Source organism: Mobula birostris, chromosome 4, assembly GCF_030028105.1.
Source record: "Mobula birostris isolate sMobBir1 chromosome 4, sMobBir1.hap1, whole genome shotgun sequence".
In the NCBI taxonomy this organism is placed as follows: Eukaryota; Metazoa; Chordata; class Chondrichthyes; order Myliobatiformes; family Myliobatidae; genus Mobula; species Mobula birostris.
The window spans coordinates 48963450-48972477 of record NC_092373.1 but is presented as its reverse complement, the minus strand read 5'-3'; positions in this window follow the sequence as shown (position 1 = coordinate 48972477).

Below are 9028 nucleotides of genomic sequence, written 5' to 3'. Positions count from 1 at the left end.
GGAGGTGTTCCAGCAGGGCCTCTCAGGTAAGATAAAAGGCGAACTGGCAGCGAGTGATGATGCAGGCAGCCTGGACTCTCTGATCTCTCTAGCCACCAGGCTCGATAATCGACTTCAAGAGCGCCTGAGAGAATAGACCAGTCGCCCCGCTCCTCGGGTCAGCCCACATCCCACCGTACCATCTTCAGCCAGCCTCCCTTCCCCAGCCACTCCAATTATAGCTCCTGCTTCAACCGTCCCCACTACCCTGGGGGAGGAACCAATGCAGCTGGGATGGAACCGTCTCTCCCCTGCCGAACGACTTCGGAGGTGGAGAGCGGGAGATTGTTACTATTTCTGCCAGCCGGGACATTTCTGGGATAACTGTCCTCTGCAGCCAAAAGGGAGGGCTCACCAGTAGAAAAGGGGACCCTGGTGAGCCAGATGACACTCCCTTCAGTCCCCCAGACTCGGATGCAGATCCCGGCTACCGTGATTTATCAACAACAGTCCCTGTCCCTATCGGCCTTGGTGGATTCCGGTGCTGAGGGAAATCTGCTGGACGAGGACCTAGCCTCCCGGGCCGGAATACCTTGGGAGCCGTTAAGTACCCATCTGGAGGCCTGGGCTCTGGACGGAAAACTGCGGGCTTGGTTTTCCCACTGTACGCCACCCCTGACCTTGATTCTGTCCGAAAACCATCGAGAGGAGGTATGATTTAATCTCATCCATTCTCCTCAAGCCCCTGTAGTTCTAGGATAGCCCTGGCTGAACCACCACAACCCCTACATCGACTGGTCTACCGGGAGGATAGCCAGCTGGAGCCCGTTTAGCCACGCCACCTGTCTGCGGTCGGCTCCATCCTCTCGTGAGGCTACTGCGACCCCGCCTGTCTTGGAACCCTTCGACTTGTCCAGAGTCCCTGCAGAATACCATGATCTGGGACAGGTATTGAGCAAACAACAGGCTCTTTCCCTGCCTCCGCACCACCTGTATGATTGCACTATTGACCTTCTCCCTGGGGCCTGGTTACCCACCAGTTGTCTTTATAACTTATCCCAACCAGAGAGAGAGGCTATGGAGAAATACATTAGTGAGTCCCTCGCGGCGGGCATTATTCGACCCTCATCCTCCCCGGTGGGTGTTGGTTTCTTCTTTGTAGAGAAGAAGGATGGGTCACTTTGTCCTTATATTGATTAAAGAGGCCTAAGCAATATAACAGTTAAAAATAAGTACCCACTACCCCTCAGTAACTCAGCATTTGAACCACTTCACGGAGCCACAAAGTTGGACCTTCGTAGCGCCTACCATCTAGTCAGGATGAGGGAGGGAGACGGCCTTTAATACACCTCTGGGCCACTTTGAATACTTGGTCATGCCGTTTGGCCTCACCAATGCCCCCGATGTTTTTCAAGCCCTAATCAATGATGTACTGAGGGACTTTATTAATCACTTCATGTTCGTCTATCTAGATGATATCTTAATATTTTCTAGCAGCCCCTAGAAACACTTCACCATGTCCGTCTAGTCCTCCAGAAACTGTGGGAGAACAAGTTATTTGTGAAGGTGGAGAAATGTGAGTTCCACGTCCCTTCGGTCAGCTTCCTGGGCTGCATCATCGACAGCGGGCAGGTGAGGATCCTGTGAAGATCCGGGCAATGGAAGAATGGCCCAGACCCACGACCCACAAGCAACTTCAGCAGTTTTTGGGGTTTGCATACTTTTATCGCCAATTTATCAGGGATTACAGTCGGGTGGCGGCCCTTACCTCGCCTACCATACCTTTTTGTTGGGACTCCGAGGCTGATTCCGCATTCACTGACCGGAAGAGGTGGTTCACAACTGCTCCCATCCTGGTCCAACCGGACCCCTCCCCTCAATTCATTGTTGAGGTTGACAACTCCGACTCCGGGGTAGGAGCAATCCTGTCCCAACGGTCAAGTCCGGATGAAAAGCTTCATCCCTGTGCCTTCTTTTCTCGCTGACTGTCCCCCACTGAGTGAAATTACGACATGGGGAATTGGGAACTACTGGCGGTCAAGCTAGCATTGGAGGAGAGGAGGCACTGGTTGGAGGGGGTGAAACACCCGTTTATTGTTTGGACTGATCATAAGAACCTGCGATACATTCAGACCGCCAAACGTTTGAACTCCCACCGGGTCCATTGAGCATTATTTTTTAGACGGTTCAAGTTTTCCTTCACATACCGTCCAAGGTCCAAGAATGGGAAGCTGGATGTGCTCTCCCGCCAATACAACTCCAAGAAGGACACTTCCAGCCCAGAGACTATCCTCCCACCATCCTGTGTGGTGGCAACCCTCACTTGGGAGATTCTCTGGTGGGGGCACACTCCTGAAAAGACCCTTTTGGTGGCCTTCCATGGAGGCGGATACCAGTTCCTATGTCTCTGCATGTTCCGTCTGTGCCCGTGGAAAGCCTCCCATCAGCCACCTGTGGGATTACTTCGTCCCCTACCTGTCTCTGGTCATCCTTGGTTGCACATCGCCCTAGATTTCATCACCAGTCTACCCCCTTCACACAGAAACGCCACTGTACTCACCGTGGTAGACCGGTTCTCCAAGACGGTGCACTTTGTAGTCCTCTTTAAACTCCCTTCTGCTCAGGAAACTGCAGACCTTCTTGTCTTCTGCCTCCACGGAATCCCCACGGACATCGTCTCCGATTGAGGTCCCCAATTCATCTCGCAGGTATGGAAGGCCTTCTGTCAAGCCCTAGATGCCTCAGTCAGTCTGTCACCCGGCTTCCACCCACAGATGAATGGGCAAACAGAACAGGTCAACCAGGACTTGGAGGTGACGCTACATTGTATTACAACTAACAACCCGTCTACCTGGAGTGACCACCTCACCTGGGTTGAGTAGGCCCACAACTCTCTGGTTAGTACTGCCATCGGAAGGTCTCCCTTCGAGTGCTTCTTTGGGTACCAACCCCTGCTGTTCCCCGCACAAGAAGAGGAGATTGCAGTGCTGCCTGTTGAGCGGTGCCACAAGGTTTGGGAGGACACACACACAGCCCTGCTCAGATCAGCCGATCGCAATACGAGGATTGCCGATCAACACTGGATTCCCGTGCCTGAGTATTGACCTGGGCAGATGGTGTGGCTTTCATCCAAAGACAACCCTCTCAAAAATGAGTCTAAGAAACTCGCCCCTCACTTCCTGGGATCTTTCAAGGTCGAAAGTATCATCAATCCCACAGCAGTCCAACTTCAACTAACAAGATCTATGCACATCTATCCTACTTTTCATGTTTCTCAATTAAAACCACTTTCCGTCAGCCCCTTGTGTCCTCTGACCAAAGCCCTCCATCCGCCCGGATCATTGACAACCATCCGGCATACACCGTCCGTCGACTACTAGATGTGTGCCGTCAGGGCAGGGGCCTCCAATACCTGGTCAACTGGGAAGGGTGCGGCCCAAAGGAACGTTCCTGGGTTCCGCACTCCTTCATCCTGGACCCCTCCCACATCAAAGACTTCCATCAGGACCATCCGGACAAGCCTGGAGGACCGCCTGGAGGCTCCCGTTGAGGGGAGATGACTGTCATGGTCTCGTCTGGCAATTCTCCACCTTGTTATTACCTCCTTACTTGGGCCTTAATCCCCTTGTCTGATTTCCAATCATTCCCAGTTCCACTAATTACAAAACACCTGGTTCCCATTAGCGAACATAGGATAAAACTCGGACGGCACAGCCATGCTTTGCCAGTTCGTTGGTTGACTCTAGTGTGAGTAAACCTCATTTCCTGATTCCTTGGGACTGTCAGTTCTGAGCTCCGCATCATTTTCTGGATACTCTACGTAAACCTTGTCTCTGTGTAAAGACTCTCCTGGATACCGGTTCCCCATTTGCAGTGGTGCTAACGCCTCACGACTCTGCCTCCGCGCCTGTGTCCTGCACTTGGATTCATCCTCAGCCTCGTCCTTGCAACAAGAACAGCTTGTTGTTGAGTCCATGGGGGACCGGCTATGCTGGATTAGATGTTGTACAATGATCCAGAGGTGGTAAGAGAGCTTAAGGTAAAGAGACCCTTAGGGAACAGTGATCACAATATGACCCAGTTCACATTGAAATTTGAGAGGGAAAAAATAAAATCCAAAGTGTTGGCATTTCAGTGGAATAAAGGCAATTACAATGGCATGAAAGGGGAACTGGCCGAAGTTGACTGGAAAGGGACATTTGCAGGAAGGACAGCAGAAGCAGCAATGGCTGGAGTTTCTGCAAAAAATCAGGGAAGTATAAGACAGAGATATTCCAAATAGGAAGAAATTTTCAAAGGGAATAGAGACAGTACTGTGGCTGACAAGTGAAGTCAGAGCCAAAGTAAAAGCAAAAAAGAGGGAACACAAGGAAGCCAAAGCTAGTGGGAAGATAAAGGATTGGGAAGCTTTTAAAAACTTGCAGAAGGAAACTAAGAAGGTCATTAGGAAGGAAAAGATGAATTATGAAAGGAAGCTGGCGACTAATATTAAAGAAGATACTAAAGGCTTTTTTAAGTACATAACAGGTAAAAGAGAGCCAAAGGTAGACATAGGACCAATACAAAATGACACTGGAGATATTGTACTGAGAAATGCAGAGATGGCAGAGGAAATGAATGCGTATCTTGCATCAGTCTTTACAGTGGAAGACATCTGCAGTATACCGGACATTCAAGAGTGTCAAGGAAATGAAGTTTGTGCGATGAAAATTACGACTGAGAAGGTGTTTAGGAAGCTTAATGGTCTGAGGGTGGATAAATCTCCTGGACCTGATGGAATGCACACTTGGGTTCTGAAGGAAGTAGCTGGAGAGATTACGGAGGCATTAATGATGATCTGTCAAGAATAGATAGATTCTGGCACTGTCCCAGATGAGTGGAAAATTGCAAATGTTACTCTGCTATTTAAGAAGGGTGGGAGGCAGCAGAAAGGAAACTATAGACCTGTTAGCCTGACATCAATGGTTGGGAAGTTGTTGGAATCGATTGTTAGGGATGAGATTACAGAATACCAGGAGGCACATGACAAGATAGGTCAAAGCCAGCATGGTTTTATAAAAGGAAAATCCTGCCTGACAAACCTACTGCAATTCCTTGAGGAAATTACAAGCAGGTGGACAAAGGAGATGCAGTACATGTGGCGTACTTGGATTTTCAGAAGGCCTTTGACAAGATACCACATATAAGGCTGCTTAGCAAGGTAAGAGTCCATGGAAGTTATGAGCATGGGTGGAGCATTGGCTGGTTGGCAGAAAACAAAGAGTGGGAATAAAGGGATCCTATTCTGGCTGGCTGCAGGTTACCAGTGGAGTTCTACAGGGGTCTGTGTTGGGACCGCTGCTTTTTATGATGTATGTCAATGATTTGGACTAAGGTATTAATGGATTTGTGGCTAAATTTGCCGATGATACAAAGAAAGGTGGAGGAGTGGGTAGTGTTGAGGAAACAGAGAGCCTGCAGAGACACTTAGATAGATTAGGGGAATGGGCAAAGAAGTGGCAAATGAAATACAATGTTGGAAAGTGTATGGTCATGCACTTTGGTGGAAGAAATAAATGGGCAGACTATTATCTAGATGGGGAGAGAACTCAAAATGCAGAGATGCATAGGGACTTGGGTCCTTTTGCAGGATACCCTAAAGGTTAACCTTCAGGTTGAGTTGGTTGTGAAGAAGGCAAATGCATTGTTGGCATTCATTTCTAGAGGTATAGAATATAAGAGCAAGAATGTGATGTTGAGGCTCTATAAGGCACTCATGAGACCACACTTGGAGTATTGTGTGGTGTTCTGGTCTCCTTATTTAGAAAGGATATACTGACATTGGAGAGGGTTCAGAGAAGATTCACGAGAATGATTCCAGGAATGAAAAGGTTACAGTATGAGGAACGTCTGGCAGTTCATGAGCTGTATTCCCTGGAGTTCAGGAGAATGAGGAGGGATCTCATAGAAACATTTCAAATGTTAAAAGGCCTGAACAGATTAGATATGGCAAAGTTATTTCCCATGGTACAGGATTCTATGACGAGAGGACATGACTTCAGGATTGAAGGATGAACATTTAGAACTGAGATGTGGAGAAATTACTTTAGTCAGAGGGTGATAAATCTGTGGAATTTGTTGCCATGAGTGGCTGTGGAGGCCAAGCCATTGGGTGCATTTAAGGCAGAGATAGATAAGTCCTTGATTAGCCAGGAATCAAAGGGAATGGGGTGAAGGCAGGGGAGTGGGGATGACTGGAAGAATTGGATCAGACCATGATTGAATGGCAGAGCAGACTTGATGGGCCGAATGACCTACTTCTGCTCCTGTGTCTTATGGTCTCAGTTGATTTTACTCATATATTGGAAAATACACAAAAAAATCACTTGATATGTAGTACTCCACAATATTGTAATAAGTAGCATCAAAAGTACAGCGGACAATTAATAGTAAGATTATTAAAAGGAAGGGAGAACAAACTAGTTCTGCTATTTACAAGAACCAATGTATGTAATTATGCTGGACTTTTGGATGTTTTATTGTGGGAGCATGTTTGTATGTAGGGCCATGCACCTATCTTTAGAATGCAATGTTTACTGTCTGAAAAGATGGGGTTATGAATGGAGTGCAATTTGCTCAGATTTATACACAACATGAAAACTTCTGATATGTGGATGAAAATAAATCAAGATTCATGATTGTTTAATGTAATTTCTTATACATAAGTGTAAAAGAGAAGGAAATAATTATTGCTCCTGATCCTATGCAGCCCCCCAAAATCACAAAAGGTAAAGAACATAATAATAATAATTAAAAAGCACAACAAACGTAAATACATCAGATAGCTTTTACAAGTAGATTGATTGTATCTCCATAAAGTTACGCTAGGCCGTGCAAAAGGTGGCTGATGGAAAATAATAAAGTAGCAGTGGAGTTAGTGGGTGGAGGTATTGATCAGACTTGCTCCTTAGGAAAGTAGCTAATCTTAAGTCTGGTGATCTTGGCATATATGCTACATAAGCTCCTCGCTGATGGGAGTGGGACATCAGCTCATGAGGAAAGCAGATGTTATGCTTTATGATGTTACTGGCACTTCTCCAGCACCTTTCTATATATACATCCTTATTGGCAGGTAGAGTGGTACCAGTGACGCATTGGGCAGTTTTGACTCTCCATCATCGAGCCGTGCTGTCCACTGCAGTCCAGGTTCATACCAAGCCACTTTGCAGCTACTGCGGATGCTCCCTACTATGTATCTGTAGATTGACATGAACAGAGAAGTACAAAGCCCAGCTCTCTTCAGCCTGCTCACAAAGTAAAAGCATTGATGAGCTTTTTTGACTGTGTTGGATGTGTTCTGGGACCACTAGAGGTTGTGTGTGATGCACACTCTCGGAGGGGTTTGAAACGCTGGCAGACTCCACTGCTGTGCCACCGATGTAAGGGGGGGGGGCGGTGAGTGATGCCAGTTCTCCTGAAGTCCATAACCATCTCCTTTGTCTTTTGACACTGAGGAAGTGGTTATTTGCCTGGCACCAGGCCTTGTGCTCTTCCATCTCCTCTCTGTAGGCTGTTTCATCGTTGTTGGTGATGAGCCCCCGTCGTGTCATCAGCGAACTTGACAACGTGATCACTCGGGTGTCTAGCTGTGCAGTCACGTGTGAGCAGAGTGCACAGCAATGGGTTCGGCACATGGCCTGAGGGGTGGGCAGGGGGAAGGGGGAGGTGAGGAGCATTTGTGCATCCTGACTATCTGAAGTCTGTTGGTTAGGAAGTCCAACACCCAGTTATATTTCGAACCATAAAAATCACGTGCCTACAGCTCTAGATATAGGATGAACGATATACTTCCAGACTATTTTATGAGAGCATTAATATGAGTACAATAAAAGCATAATTATCATGGGATTTCAACAACTCGTGCAGCGTTTTGTTTTTAATTTCTTTAGGAACTCAAATAGTTTAAAAGCCACTTTGTTATGATATAGAATAGTACAGGCCCTTTGGCCCACAATGTTGTGCCGACCCTCAAACTCTGCCTCCCATATAAGCCCCCACCTTAAATTCCTCCATATACCTGTCTAGTAGTCTCTTAAACTTCATTAGTGTATCTGCCTCCACCACTGACTCAGGCAGTGCATTCCACGCATCAACCACTCTCTTAGTGAAAAACCTTCCTCTAATATCCCCCTTGAGCTTCCCACCCTTTACCTTAAAGCCATGTCCTCCTGCATTGAGCAGTGGTGCCCTGGGGAAGAGGCGCTGGCTATCCACTCTATCTATTCCTCTTATTATCTTGTACACCTCTATCATGTCTCCTCTCATCCTCCTTCTCTCCAAAGAGTAAAGCCCTAGCTCCCTTAATCTCTTATCATAATCCATACTCTCTAAACCAGGCAGCATCCTGGTAAATCTCCTCTGTACCCTTTCCAATGCTTCCACATCCTTCCTATAGTGAGGTGACCAGAACTGGACACAGTACTCCAAATGTGGCCTAACCAGAGTTTTATAGAGCTGCATCATTACATCGCGACTCTTAAACTCTATCCCTCAACTTATGAAAGCTAACACCCCATAAGCTTTCTTAACTACCCTATCCACCTGTGAGGCAATTTTCAGGGATCTGTGGACATGTACACCCAGATCCCTCTGCTCCTCCGCACTACCAAGTATCCTGCCATTTACTTTGTACTCTGCCTTGGAGGTTGTCCTTCCAAAGTGTACCACCTCACACTTCTCCGGGTTGAACTCCATCTGCCACTTCTCGGCCCACTTCTACATCCTATCAATGTCTTTCTGCAATCTTTGACAATCCTCTACACTATCTACAACACCACCAACCTTTGTGTTGTCTGCAAACTTGCCAACTCACCCTTCTACCCCCACATCCAGGTCATTAATAAAAATCATGAAAAGTAGAGGTCCCAGAACAGATCCTTGTGGGAAACCACTAGTCACAATCCTCCAACCTGAACGTACCCCCTCCACCACTGCCCTCTGCCTTCTGCAGGCAAGCCAATTCTGAATCCACCTGGCCAAACTTCCCTGGATACCGTGCCTTCTGACTTTC